At 36.9% G+C, this 15,904-nt stretch overlaps 1 pseudogene; it reads right to left on the bottom strand.

The window, feature by feature from the left end:
* Nucleotides 1-1,057: 1,057 nt before the first annotated feature.
* Nucleotides 1,058-1,250, bottom strand: LOC114204404 (H/ACA ribonucleoprotein complex subunit 3 pseudogene; annotated as a pseudogene).
* Nucleotides 1,251-15,904: the final 14,654 nt, after the last annotated feature.

Genomic DNA, 15,904 nt, shown 5'->3' with positions numbered 1-15,904 from the left:
ACTGTAAACATGTGAGAGTGAAGTATATATTTAAAGGTCATCTAGCTTAATATGTTTCTGAGTGAGTTCCAAGAAATAGAAAACCAGAGGTTACAGATTGGCTAGAGCAGAATGACTGGGAGGCAGGGCAGGCTGGTGGGCGGCAGGTGGGTGGCAGGTGGGCAGCAGGTGGAGGCAGGTGCTTCTCCAGTGTCATCTTGCTGCACGTGTTCCCACCCAGCCTTTCCATGACTTGCATGGAGTAAGAGCTGTTCCATTTGTCAAAGTGATAGAATCCCATTTACTTTTATTGGATTCCTAAATACAACGGTTTTAGAGATTGTGAGGATTTCTTAATGTATACTGAACCTGAGAAGTCAGTTTTAAGTTGTCTTTATCTCATGTCAGGGAATCCTAAGAATGTTTGGGATTCTCAGAGACCATGTCCTACAATAGCAATACACCTCAGTTTGGTTAGTGGCAAATGTGTTTTTAAAGTGTGGCAACCGGGGGGGGGGGGGGGGCGGTGCCTGGGTGGCTCAGTCGGTTAAGCAGCTGCCTTCAGCCCAGGTCATGATCCCAGGGTCCTGGAATCTAGTCCCGCATCAGACTTTCTGCTCAGCAGGGAGTCTGCTTCTCTCTCTCCCTCTGCCCCATCCCCACCACTCATCCTCTCTCTCTCTCAAATAAGTAAATGAAATCTTTAAAAAAATAAAACTTAAAGTGTGGTGAACGGCCATGATCTTTATCCACACCAAGTTATGGATTTTAGATTAGTTACATACTTTTCTACATCCGGCTCCATATTGACTTATCCAAATTCAAGTTTTTTTTTCTTTCAAATCATTTTAGTAACCTGGCAGTTATTCAAAATATGGAAAGAAGATTCAAACTGGTTCCCTTAAGGGGGATTGCTACCATGATTGCCTCACACAAGCGGGTCAAAGGCAACAGTGGAACAGGGTTCCGAAGAGCAAGGGTGGTAAGAAGGCTTCAGGGCTCACAGATGGAAGAGCTTGGTTTCGAAAAGTCTCTGAGGGGAGCAGGCAGCAGAAGAGACATGAAATTTAAGGGACACTCAGAGGACAGGGCATGGTTGCTGTGTCTTGAGAGCCTTGAAGCATTTCTTGACGGTGATTCAGTGTTGAGAGTATTTGTCATCTGGGGAGAGCCCAGCAGGATGAGCCGAGGGGGTCTCTTGTCCCATAAGTTCCGCTTCTTCAGTGTACAGACCCGATCTCCCTGCTGTTGAGATAATACTGCAGAAACATGATCCCGCCAAAGCCAGATGTTGCAATTTAGTCTGCAACTCCTTCTGACTCACATTTTCTTTTTTTCCCCAAGGCTTTTTGTTTTTGTTTTTGTTTTTCATACTATTACTCAGTATGTAATCACCAAAAATTATTTGTAGGTGCATTTCTTCAAGTACTTAACAAATTATTTTTTCTATGCCTGGATATTATTTGTCTTTATATCTTCCTATGTCAGAGTAATAATGAAATAGGATAAGCTGGACTTTAATTCAGTATGCATAATATTAAATTACCTAGCACACATCAAACACCATCTTCCACATTATGAAGTACAGATCTTAAGGATTATAATGTACATTTGTGGAAAGTATGTAAACACATAAGTACAATTATAGAAGGTTAGAGACTATAACACAATGTGTAAGTTTATGTATTCATTTTATCGTCTTATGGTTCTTAAATGTAGTACTATAAATGAATATCTATTAAATCATCTCCAAACTGTTATGTTTGCCACTTTTTAGATAATCTATATGGCTTATTATCAAGAACTTAGTGGTACTCAATTGTTCCTTAATTATTACATTTATTTGATCAGTTACAATAGGTTTGAGGCTTGAAATAAAGTGTCACTGTATTGAAGTGACAGTTAAAAAAGATGGTTCAGTGGGACTGCATAGTATTCAACTTTATCATTCAGCTGAATGCTGCTATATAAAAAGTATTTATTTTTTCGTAGATGGCACCATCCCAGGAGGCCTAGCTTGTGCCATAAAAATAAGAATGAAAATGACCTTAGTAAATGAGAAAGTATTTAAAACCACAGAATGACATTCAGTTTTTAAAAATCTGAAAAATAGGCTGTACAAACAAAAGCTAAGAAATGACTGGATGCCTGGAGAGTCTATGAATCTGGACATTTATTTGTGGTTGCAGAGCTTAAGAATAATCAGAACCTAATGGTAGAAAGACCAGTATAACGAAAGTAGATGCTTACATACAGAGTGGAACATAGAGAAGAGTGTATGTTCAGGAGCACTCTCCTTTTATACTAGGGTCAAGTTTGGATAAAAGATAACAATTTCATCACTTGGAACAATGCTGTTTTATTTAAAGTAATGTTTCTGTTGGAATATATAGTCGAGAACATAATTTTAATATGCCCCCCTTTTTTTTTGCCCTGTGACAAAATTAGAGTGACACCAGGGAGATGAGATGCTTAAAAGTCTGTGAGCCCTATGAGAAGGTTGGTATTTAATATGAAATGTAGAAAACTCATAGAGTGTACATTGGACAGGGGGGAATTAACACATGGAGAATTATTTCATTGTATAAAACAGTGTTTTCCATGGCTCATTAGCTAAGACAAATAAATTTAGTGGTTTATCATTATGTTTTTTTTTAAATAAAATAGAATCGGAAAGAATAAAATAGAAAGTACCAGAGTGCCTCACAAGTACAAATAACACGTATTTGATGTCACTTTAATTGTTTCCAACTGTGTAGTCATTGGTCATGATAGAAAATGTTTTTTAAATATATTGACAGAATTTCAAACACATGCAAAAGTAGACAGATACTTTAATGAATTCCCATTATCCATCACCTGTCCTTAACATCCATCAACACTTAGTAAAGCTGCCATATCCACACTCTCACTACCTCACCATTTCATACTATGTTTGAAGCCATCTTTGATGTCATACCTGTGTTTTCACTATGGATCACTAAAATTTAAGGATTATTTTCTAATGTAACTACAATATCATTATCAATTATTCCTTAATATCATCAAAGACCTAAAAATGTGTTTGTCTTTCACGGTCACCATCTCTGTTTCACTAGTTAGAAGTGTGCCTGACATTACACATGGTGGATTGAGTAGATGCTATATGTTGGAAATTTATGACATAATTTCTGAATTAGTCTTTGATGGGAATGTAAAATAGCATTATTTGGGCTGCTTTTGATGTAGAATCAAGTTTTTCCTCATTCTGCAAGTAACAGAGAAGAGAAAAGTGGTATCTTCCTGGATTTTTCATCCTTTCTTAAATGTGTGTATCTTGAACAATTTACTACTCACTGATTAATCAACCTTATTCTAACATCACAAAGATCCTTCCTTATAGATGTAATTACTATGCATGTTCCCTTAGATTCATTTCTTATTCAGTCACTGAAATTAAATGTCCATTGTTCGCTTGCTACCTATAGTTGACTTATATTCCCTTTTCTTCAGGAGCACAGTTTAGTGAGCCAAGAGTAACAAATAAACAGTATTGCATGTGAGAAGCCACAGTGGAAATACTGAATGTCAGTAAAATAAAGTAGAGGATATACTCTAGACAGAGGGAAAGCATGTAGAGAAAGAAATGTATAAAAGGCATGGCATTTTTCTAAAACAATGAAGAAGTTCGTGTGGTTTGATCTTAGTGTTTATGGGGGTGCAAAGAAGGTGCAAAGTAAATGTGAAAAAAGAAAGTTCGGAGCCAAATTTTATATCCTATGTGTCAAGCTAAAGTTTAGACTGCATTTTGGAAGCAGTGAGAAATTTTTGCGGTCTCCTAAGTATGGAGTAAACTTTATTATCATGGTTGTTTTGATGATGATGGTGATGATGACGATTTTGTAAAAAGAAGTCCCAGGAAGTGACTCTGAGACATGGTTGGGAGGAAATGTGGAGACATGGGGTTCAACAAGAGACTATTGCAGTGAATCCAAGAAACTGTTGGTGGATGACAAACTAATGCAGAGGCATTGGAGGGTGAATGAGAGGGAACAAAATTGCTAACTAATTTGGAATTAGAATAAATACTTGATAACCAAATATATGATTTTCATTGGAAGAAAGGGATGAGTGTTGGATATTTCTGAGGTTTTGAGCTTGGAAGACTGCGTGGTTTCCTTACCAGAGAAAAGGCATACAGAAGAAGGAGCCAGCTTGGTGTGTGTTGTGGCAGGGACAATGAGGATGAATCATTTGCAATTGTATTATATTTCAGATGTCCACAAGATGCTCAGTTGTAGGTAGCCATTAATGGTGTGTATCTGGAGCTCAGGAGGGAAGAATGAGATAGATGTGAAAGTAATCTGCATTGAACTGGATAATCACACTGGGTAAGATTTCCAGGGAGAGACAGAAAGAGAAAAGAAAAGGAAAGAAGAGACAGAGGAGAGAAGAGAAAATGACAGTTTTTATCCTATATTTTTTCACAAAACAAATGACCACAAAATAAATGTGTCTCCCCTGCTGAAAATGTTTATTTTGCTATTTATTGTATATTTTAAATTGTCGATAAGATTTTTCCTGAGATCTTTCCATGGAAACCTCTGACTTAAATCCAAGATGCTGGCTATGTTTCTTTCTTTCTTTCTTTCTTCTTCTTTTTTTTAAAGATTTTATTATTTTTTTTTTTAAGTAATCACCACATCCAACGTGGGGCTTGAACTCACAACCCTGAAATCAAGAGTTGCACGCTTCACCAACTCAGCCAATCAGGCATCCCACTGAGGGATGCTGGCCAATTTTCTTAAATACTTCTTCCACATTCATGATGAGGATAAAAATGTGTATAATACACACCAAAATTTCTCAAGATGGTAGCAACTACAAAACTGCCTTAGGCTAAAAGTAACAAAGAAAGAAGATTTTGATAGCTCCTTAAGTGTTTTATCTATTAAGCTCTTCTTTATTCAGATGGCCTGTCATGGTGGAAACATAAACTCAAAGGTGAAGCTTTTTCACAAAGGATCTCTTTGCCCTGACATTATTTGCCAAGTAAAGTTACCATATATGACCAGACAGGGACCAAGTAACCACAGCACGATTGTAAAGAAAGATCTAAAACCTAGAGCTACAACTATAATAACTTCTAATGAGGCATGGGGGGAGTTTGACTACTTCAGTTGGAAGGAAGAGAGGAAAGAAAAACTTAGAATGTCGGAAATATAACGATAGACCAGAACAGATAGTCCAAAGCAGAATCCAACATTTGGAAGTACTAACAAGGAGTAAGATGAGGCCCCAAAGGTAGGTAAGTGGAGCATATAACCTGCTAGTTTATCTGAGAGTGGTTGGCATGGGAGTTAGGGCTGGCCACAGGGACCTGCTCCTGACAGGGTTTCTAGCACGTATTCTAATTAATTTGGGGACTTGTCAGAGCAGCTAAGCTGCTCTGAGACTGGAAATCTTTGGTTATCCAGGCAGAAATCTGGACTCAGACAACAAAAAAGGGATACAGTGACTAGATCTGAGAAATTAGAGTGTTGGGGAGTGAATGTTAGTGTTTGAATTCTGTACGTTATTCTTTCTGCCTTCTCTAATAAGGAAGCACCCGATACGCCAGTAGTCAGTCCTCACCACACTCAGGGTTTGGCTGAAAAGTAGTGCTAAAACGTAGATCTAGGAACCCGCTGGATGCTTCCTGCAGTAGTTCTCTTCTTTTCCACCCCTCTTTCCTGCCCACCGCCATGTTTCAGCCTCATATAAACACGCACAGTGATTTTGCATGCTAGTGAAAAGTGGCCTATTCAATGACTTCCTTTCTGACTAATCTTAGGAATCAATCCATCCACTCAGAGGAGCTAATAAGGTTGGTGGTCAGAAGCACATGCTTGGCTGGACATTCTAGCCTCTGTGGGAAGGGGTGGAAATATGAGAATAGCATTTTTTACTTTTTTTCTAGAAATAGGGACATGCTCTGATAACTAGACAAGGTAGAACTAGTCCATATGGCGAGTCAGATTGGCAGTGAGTGTCGTGATGCTGAACCTCAAATTGCTGATCTAGAGTTTACTTGAATGTCCCTGACTATGATTCAGATCCATCTTATACACCAAAATGAGGTTGAGCTTGAGCTTGTTAAACAGAGAGTGTGGAGCAGGTATGGCACTGTGTCCATTGTTTTCTAATTTAGTCAAAGGAGTAAATAGCTAGACAGGACTTGAAAGGATCTGGAAAGGCATCCATGACAAACATGTGACTTATAAGTTAATGATTTCATGTGTTTGCTCCTAGACTTCTTGGCACATGTATCAAATTTCTCCTTTTGGTGAGGAATTGAATTAACCCAGAGGCCCTCAAACTTTACTGTGTATCTAAATCTCGTAGCAAGCTCATGAAAATACAGATTTCTGGATCTTACCCCTGCAGTTTCTGAGTCACTAGTTCTGGGTTGGGGCCTAAAAATTTGCATTTCTAACTCCCCAGGTGATGTGCATGCTGCTATTTTAGAAATAACATTTGAGAGCCACCAAGTGCTACATTTCTTAGTGCCTCTAAAAAAAATTCCTAAGCCTTAATAATTTCAGGAAAGATGACACTACCAAAATTCAATGTTGAAATCACATTTAACTATAATATATCCTACCAAAATAAAATATTAAAACTTGTTTCTTTAGGAATGATTTACCTCCTTCATTGTCTCCTACAAAACCACATGCACACATGCACATATACTTCTTAAGATCAATATTTAATAAATGACATTATATTAGAGAGAAATCATGCTTCCTCCATCTTCAAGCTTAGAATAGTTTCCCACTAAATGGGTTCACTCATCAACTTGTGCAAAGATAGTTAATTTATCCAGCCAATCCAAATTTGTAGATTTGCTTACTCAGCTGTGGGAGATGTGTATATCAGAAGTGGAGAGGGATGATATGTACACTAGTTTGCCTTATTGGGACAAATGTTATTTGCCTCCAGGCTAATGTATTTTATTTTTAATAAATGATATTTGAAATTAGATTGGAAATTATATACTCTATATCATTTATAGATCATCAAGATATAATTTAATTTGCCATTTGAAAATGGAATCTCTCTCTCTTTTTTTTCCTAAATGCTTTGCTATATTCATGACAAGGAGCTCATTTGTTGCTCCAGAGTTCTGTGGTTGCAATCATTTTGATCTGGCTAACACATAGCATGAGAAACATTATTAAATAACCTGGACATCAAATGTGAATTCTGAACTTTTTTTAGATACTTCTAAAATCAATGATAATTTTAATAAACTTGAATAGAAGCCAATAAGGTACTCCTCACAAAAAATTTTATTTTTAGAAATAATACTAAAATTAACCATTTTAGCCCGTAAAACTAACCCACCCCTCACTTCTTGAATCAGTGTCATATATTCACAGTAAAGACATATTGAGTAACTGTGTTATCTTTATCAGACTTAACACACTAGATTTTTTTTAAAAAACATACTGTTGGTTTATATATTCTATTCAGATTATATAACTAATGAACTGTAAGTCTGTTCAGATCAGATTTATTATCATAAATTAGAATAAACAATCATATTTATCTACCCACCTCAGCAAAATTAACTTGAGGCACTTAGAATACAAAATATTAAGGCCGTTGAAGCCATCCTGTGCATATACTAAATGTTTAATAAGTATTAGAGACATGGAGAAAAGGAGAACATGCTTGGATGATGTGACTGCTCCTGGAAGGAGGATCCTACTGAAAACAAGTGCCCCACAAGATCGGGCACTGCAGTGCTTCCAATATGACATCTTGTGCCTTCCTGACCTTGGGGGTGGCATGTTCTTTTCAGGTCTAATCCTCTAACTTCCCTCTGAAGTTTCCCTTCCCCTTCTCTACTTTTGGCCCCCCAAAATAAATTCTCCTCTCCACTTCATATTTATCTCATCTCTCTCTTTGCAAAAGAGATCAAAGCAAACCAGACATTAAAAGCGGACAGGTATTTATTAGTTTAACACAAGAAACTGTTTGGTACATCATTGTTTCCCTGTGCCTGCCAAACAAAAGCACACATCTTTCCTTATCATGTACGTTTCCACAATTAAATGTTTCATCCAATTGAAGTCAATGATTTTTCATTAATCCCCTATAGCAGGATATGAAAATACCTTTTTAAGATTCAGTACCTGCCCTCAAAAAGTTTACAGTATATGCAACCTGGCAGAATGACTCAAGGAAATAAGCAGCAATAATAAGAAACAAAACTGCAACAGAGGCATGCAGACAAAATCCTTAGAGGACTGGGGGAAAGGAAGAAACATAACCAGGAGAAACTTCACATCATTCATTTACTATATGAAGTAGCTTAAATTTGAAGCAAGTTTTGACCAGAAAAGGAGACAAAGACACTAAAAGTAAGAAGACAGGTTAGGGATATCTCATTTGCTTTAGTTTTTCTTATTTAAAAACTTCAAGAGCAATTGTAGGTTTATGACAAAATTGAGTGGAGAATACAGAGTACAGGAAAGTACAGAGATTTATCATATACTCCCTGCCCCCCCCTTCCCCCCACCACATGCCTGTCCTCCCCTATTTGCAACCGCACTGATCAGGAAGGTGCATTTCTTACCAAGGATGAATCTACAGTGACACCTCACAATCACCCACAGTCCACAGTTTACCTGAGGGTTTGCTCTCGGTGTCTTATACTCTATGGGCTTGAACAAAAGTATAATGATGTATTTCAATCATTGTAATAGCAGATAGAGTATTTCACTGCCTTAAATATTCTCTGTGCCCTGCCTATTCATCTCTACTCCTCCAACCCCACCCTCTGCAAACACAGATCTTTTTACTGTTTCCATAGTTTTACCTTTCCCAAAATGCCATATAGTTGGGATCATATAGTATGTAGCATTTTCAGACTGGTTTCTTTCACTTAATAATAAGCATTTAAGTTTCCTCTATATATTTTCTTAAAAAGATTTTATTTATTGAGAGAGGGAATGAGAGAGCACAAGCAGAGGGGGGCAGGGAGAAGTAGGCTCTCTGCTGAGCTGGGAGCCCGACATGGGGCCTGACGTGGGGACCCATCCCAGGATCCTGGGATCATGACCTGAGCCGGAGGCAGATGTTTAACCGACTGAGCCACCCAGGCACCCCTCCTCTATATCTTTTAATGGCTTGATAGCTCATTTCTTTTTAGTGTTAAATAATATTCCATTGTCCTAGATGTATCACAATTTATTTATCCATTCACCTACTGAAAGACATCTTGGTTGCCTCCAAGTTTTGGTGATTATGAATAAAGCTGCTGTAAACATTCATGTGCAAGTTTTTGTGTGAACATACGTTTTCAGTTCCTTTCGGTAAATGCCAAGAGGTGCGAAGAGTGGATTGTATGGAAAGAATGTGTTTAGTTTTGTGAGAAAATGCCAAACTGTCTTCCAAGTGACTGCACCATTTTGCATTTTGTCCAACAATGAATGAGAGCTCGTATTGCCCTACATCTTCTCCTGTATTTGGTTTATCAGTGTTCTAGCTTCTGGCCATTCTAATAGGAGTGTAGTGGTATCTCATTGCTGTTTTAATTTGCTTATCAATTTATTGATCTTTTTAAAGACCCAGCTTTTGCTTTGGTTGATTTTCTTTATTGATTTATTTTTTTTATAAAGATTTTATTTATTTATTTGAGAGAGAGAGAATGAGAGATAGAGAGCACGAGAAGGAAGAGGGTCAGAGGGAGAAGCAGACTCCCCGCCGAGCAGGGAGCCCAATGTAGGACTCGATCCCGGGACTCCAGGATCATGACCCGAGCTGAAGGCAGTCGCTTAACCAACTGAGCCACCCAGGCGCCCTCTTTATTTATTTATTTTCTTTATTGATTTTCCTGTTGATTTCTGCTCCAATTCTTACTATCTTTTGTCTTCTACTTACTTGGACCTAATTTGTTCTTGCTTTTCTAGTTTTCTAAGGTGAAAAATTAGATGATTGATTTTGGATCTTCTTTTCTAATCTATGCATTTCAATGCTATAACCCTTCCTCTAAGCACTGCTTTCTCTGCATCTTAGAAATTTTGATAAGTTGTGATTTCATTTTCATTTAATTCAAAATATTTTTAAATTTCTCTTGAGATTTTTTCTCTGACCCATGTGTTATTTAGAACTGTGTTGTTTAATGTTGAACTATTTGGGGATTTTCCAGTTATCTTTCTGTTAATGACTTCTAGTTTAAATCCACTGTGGTCTGAGAGTAGACATTGTATAATTTCTGTTCCTTAAATTTGTAAAGGTGTGTCTTATGGACAAGAATATGGTCTCTCTTGGTGAATGTTCCATGTTAGCTTCAGAAAAAAATGTGTACTGTTGCTGGATGAAATGGCTTGTAGCTGTTCCTTATATCCCGTTGATGAATGATATTGTTGAGTTTATTTATGTCCTTACTGATTTTTTTGCTTGCTGGATCTATCCGTTTCTAAAAGAGGGGTGGTAACATCTCAAACTATGGTAGTGGATTTGTCTGTTTTTCCTTGAAGTTCCATTAGTTTTTGCCTCATGGATTATGATGCTCTCTTGTTAGGCACATGCATGTTAAGAAAATGTTGTATTTTTGGAGAACTGATCCCTTTATCATTATGTAATGCCCTTCTTTATCTCTGATGACTTTCCTTACTTTGACATCTGTTCTGTCTAAAATTAATATAACTACTCCCACTATCTTTGGATTAGTGTTAGCATGGTATATTTTTCCCATGAATTTATGTTTTATCTATATGTGTCCTTATATTTAAAGGAGATTTCTTATAGGTAACATATAATTGTGTGATGTTTTTGGTCCACTCTGACAATCTGTCTTTAATTGGTGCATTTAGACCATTTACATTCCTAGTGGTTATTGATATAATTGGATTAAGATCTACTATATTACTGTTTTCTGCTTGTTCCCCTAATTCTTTGTTTCTGTTTTTGTCTTCAACTCTTTTTCTCACTTTTGTGATTTTTAAGTTAACATTTTTATATGATTCCATTTTCTTATTTCTTAGCATATCCGTTATGCTTTTTGTGGTTCTAGAATTTGCAAAATACATTTACGACTTGTCCAAATCCACTTTCAAATAACACTATACTACTGCACGTGTAGTGTGAATACCTTATAATAAAATAACTCTAATTCCTTCCTCCCCTCCTTTGTATCATTGCTGTAATTCATTTAACTTATATATAAAAATATATATGCATATGTAATTGAATATATAATTGCTCTTATTATTTTGAACAAAGTGTTATGTGTTAAATCAATTAAGAAAAAAAATAAAAGTTTTTATTACTTTTAAAGTAAAAAGTAAAACTTTTAAAAAAGTTTTACTACCTTTACTTATTCCTTCTTTGATGTTCTTCCTTTATTTATATAGATTCATGTTTTTGACTATATTATATTCTTTCTCTCTAAAGAACTTCTTTTAACATTTCTATCAAGGCAGGGAATAGGTCTACTGGCAACAAATTTCCTCCAGTTTTGTTTGACTGATAAAGTATTTCCCCTTCACTGTTGAAGGATAATTTCACAGGGTACAGAATTCTAAGTTCATAGGTGGTTTTCTCTCAATACTAAATATTTCACTCCACTCTCTTCTTGTTTGCATAGTTTCTGAGTTGAAGTAAGATGTAATTCTGATCTCTGTTTCTCTATAGGTAAGTTTGTTTTTCCCCCTTTCTGGCTCTTTTTCTTTTTCTCCAGGATTTTTTTTCTCTATCTTTGATTTTCTCTAATTTGAAAGTGTTATTCTGAGGTATATTTTTTTTTAATTTAAACTCAATTACCAACATATAGTACATCATTAAGTTCAGTTGTAGATGAGCACTGGGTGTTATATGCAACTGATGAATTACTGAGCTCTACATCTGAGGTGTAGTTCTGTTGGTGTTTATACTGCTTGGTCTTTTTCTGAGCTTCCTTGAACTATGGTGTGGTTTCTGATGTTAATTTGGGCAAATTCCCAGTGATTATTGTTTCAAATATTTTTTTTCTTCCTTTCTCTTTCTTCTTCAGGTAGTCCCATGATGTCCTGCAGTCTTCAGATATTCTGTTCTGGTATTTTTCTTTGTTTTCTTTGCTTTACAGTTTCCTAGGAGTCTATTGCTATACCTTCTAGTGCTGATATTCAATCCTCAACTGTATCCAGTCTGCTAATAAACCCATCCACTAAAGGCATTCTTCACTTCTGTTGCAGTGGTTTGTACCTACAGCATTTCTTTTTGGTTCTTTCTTAGGATTTCCATCTCGTGTTTATACCACTCATCTGTTCTTGCATGCTGAATACTTTCCATTAAAGCCCTTAGCACATTAATCAGAGTTGTTTTAAATGCTCAGTCTGATAATTCCAACATCCCTGCCATGTCTGGTTATGATGCCTTCTCAGTCCTTTCAAACTGTGTCCTTTGCCTTTTGGTGTGCCTTGCAATCTTTTCTTGATAGTAGACACGATGTGTGGGGTAAAAGGAACTGCTATAAATTGCCTTTTAGCAACGTGGTCCTGAGGAGTGGGGGAAGAGAACGCATTCTTAGCATTCTAATCATAGTCCAATGATTAGGTGTCAGTCTTTTAGTGAGCCTCCACCTCTGGACTGTGAATTACACGAGTATGTCTAAGTGTTTTCCTCCCCTCTCAGGTGGGACAGGATGGCTACAGTGGGCTGGATTTGGGCATTTCTCTTACCCAAGGTTTTTAGGCTCTGATAATACCCCAGTAGGTTAGGCTCTGGTTAACTAGTTTCACCAGAGGGCAGGCCCTGTTAACAACAGAGTGCTGTAGAGTATTCCAAAATGGTTCCTTTTCCACTCTCCCCATGGGAATCTGACTGAGCTCCTCTAGGTAAATCTCCTGATACTGTGGGGCCCCGCTATGACTGGGGCCCCCGAGAGTTTTTAACTCTCAGAGATGTTCACACCAAAACTCCAGAAATTCTTCAATTTCAGTTCAGGTTCTCACTCTCTTGCCCTGGATCCCATGGCGATTTCTACTCCTCAGTCTCTGTTCTGGTGAGCCATGACTGTGTGTCTTTTCTGTCTTTGGGGCAGTGGTTTTTCCAGTGTCTTCTCCTCTCTTACGGATCCAAGAGAGTTGTTGATTTTTCAGTCTGTACCGTTTTTAACTTGTCGTTAGGATGAAATGGCGACTTCTAAGCACCTTACAAATGGAACTGGAGATAGGAAGTCCAGCTTTAACTTTTGGCAAATTACTTTACCTTTTATAATGTTCTAATACATATGTCCTCTCTTCTTACCTAGAGGTGTTTTTTTTTTTTTAAGCCTTATCTCTTTTACTTGTTTACTGAAGGTAAACACTAGTCTAGCAAAACCATGACTCATCCAAGATGTGCCATTTACCTTTATTGCCAAATCACAAAGACAAATATCCTAAGCTTCAACATAGCAATAGTAGAAGCAATAGTTGAAGGATGAAGCCTTTCAGAGTGGGTGGCCATGACACAAAATAAGTAGATTGTTTTTCAGCCTAAAGATTTTAATACTGTTGGCAATGAGGATAGCATGTGATATCAATTATGAATTTAACTCATAAGTCAGTGTATCATCACAATGCTAATTATCAGTTTGTCATTATGCCCAGTCTCTGCAGAGAGGTAGTCTACAGTGTCCCTTAATCCTTCATGTCCCTAGCTGTGTGCTCTAATGTCTGCAAATGGGATTCTTGAAAATCAACATTGTGTGCCACTATGGTGAAAAAGGACAAAAACAGACTATAAAATTATTTTCAATCATTATCTCTAAAATTGAACAGCTGTTAAAGTGCAAATAAAATATTATAAACGTATTTAAAAGTTAATCTTAAGATGAATATTGGATTAAGATGTTGCTCTGAGAGAATGATTATGATGATGTCATTTTTTTTTCCACTTATTTAATGGATCGAATTCTTTGCCACTATTTCTGGCTTCTGAAATGAGGAAGGGATTACTTTTTCTCTTTACTGGCAATTAACTGAATGTATAATTTTGAATAATCATTTGTAATTATTTCTTGGGCATGGTCCCATACCTTTCATCCAATTCCAAAAGCCTAACATATGTGCTGAGCTTTTGAAGTTAGCTTAGAAGTAGAAGGGTTATAATATGGGGGTTGGCTATCATTCCACTTGAAATAGGACCAAAACTTCACTGTGCTGTGCAGATGTCAGCAAAGCAAAATGCTGTCCTTATAAATTCAGCAGCACACTGGTTTACAGAAGTGGTAGCAGTCACCTTCTGCTAAACCTATCTGCAATGGTCAAAATAGAAAATATGACTACAGAACAATTAAATGTAATTTACTTTTTTTGTGTGAAATTCACTGAATTTCATAACTGGAACTATTGTAATAGTGTACAGTTGTTAGTGTATGATCCCTTGGGTCAATCAGATCCAGATTTTATCTTAGTTTCTTATTTTTTAGGGTAGGCTTGGGTAAGTTACTGAATTCTCTGATCTTTAGCTTCATTATATGTAAATGGGGTCAGTGAAGATTTCTATACAGGATCAGATAGTAAATATTTTAGGCCTTGCCAACTATAGGGTTTCTGTTGCAACTACTTAGCTTTGCCTGATAGAGCAAAAGCACCCATAGACAATCTGTAAACAAATGGATGTGGCTGTGTCATAGTCCAATAAAACTTTAATTATAGAATTTGAATTTGAAATAATTTTCACATGTCACAAAATATTCTTCCTTTGATTATGTTTCAACCACTTAAAAAGTTAATAATCGTCTTTGGTTCATTGGATTACACAAAAACAGATAGCAGGCCAGACCCAAAGACCATGTTTTGCTAAATTCTGATCTATAAAATGGACAGAATTTTAGTAGCTCCCTTATGGACTTCTGATGAAGCATAAGAGAGATAATGAAGGTAAAGTTCCTAGCACTATTTTGGCCCCTACAATTTTTATTCAAGTATATGTGGTTTTTAAAGACTAGTCATCCCAGGACTTAATATATATTTTCAACCATGTTGTTTGGAATGGTTTTGTGTACCTCTTTGGGAAGTAGCTTAAAAGACTGCATTAGACCCTCCTACTTGCTGAGTGCTTGGCAGCATAAACTAGCAGGGAAGAGAAGCATGAATGTACCAGATGAAATCAAATGACTTAGCTTTGTAGCCAGCTCCTCAGTGCCACAGGGCTTGAGTAATTCCAAGTTCCAAACAAGCCAGCAACAATACTGAAGGAAATACAATTTGGTGGGTTAAACAAGGTAGCAAGAATCACTCACATCAAGAAGTGTTGAAGTCAGTAAGCCATTAATACAAAGTAACATCATTAGGAATACCTTCAGAATTAGTCAAGTGAGCCGAGATTTATGGCAAGGATGGAGACATGACATGCTAAACTCAAAAATGTGATATTAGACAGAGTACAAAGATTGACATCAGCTGTGACTTGATGCATATTTGAGTTGCCAGTGCTCAGCAAGGCTCCCTGCCTGCCAAGTTTACAGCAGTAAAACTTATATCACTGGTGGAGCATATTGGTCTTGACTGGTTCGGGGGAGATGATTGGGATTTAACAGTAAACACATACAGAGCAAGCTGTGCACTGTCCTTTGCATGTAGAATATCTCATTTAATCTCTACTCAACAGTCCACAATATGTATTGCTCTCATTTAATAGAAAAACTTAGTGGTAGAGCCAGACATAGTCTATCTGGATCCAAAGCCCATTCTCTTTTATAGCATCGAAGAGTGTCTACTTTTTCTCCTAAATGCCTCTGTTGGCTCTCTCTATCTCTTTTAAAGTTTTGATAAAGAAAGCTGGCTAGCAGGACTGAGCTTGCTCAGTGAAAGAACCCAAAGTCTCTAGGATAAAGGCAATGCTGATAATCAGACTCACTTGGATTTTCTTTTTCTAATAAGACATTTCCTTAGTTACAAAACTTCCATTGTTGCATAATCCACAACTT

Source organism: Eumetopias jubatus, unplaced genomic scaffold (assembly GCF_037043125.1).
Source record: "Eumetopias jubatus isolate StellerSeaLion01/CBP00866 unplaced genomic scaffold, mEumJub1_p1.0 scaffold_6, whole genome shotgun sequence".
In the NCBI taxonomy this organism is placed as follows: Eukaryota; Metazoa; Chordata; class Mammalia; order Carnivora; family Otariidae; genus Eumetopias; species Eumetopias jubatus.
Note: the sequence above shows the minus strand (reverse complement) of the source record. Positions and strands in the feature narration are given on the sequence as shown.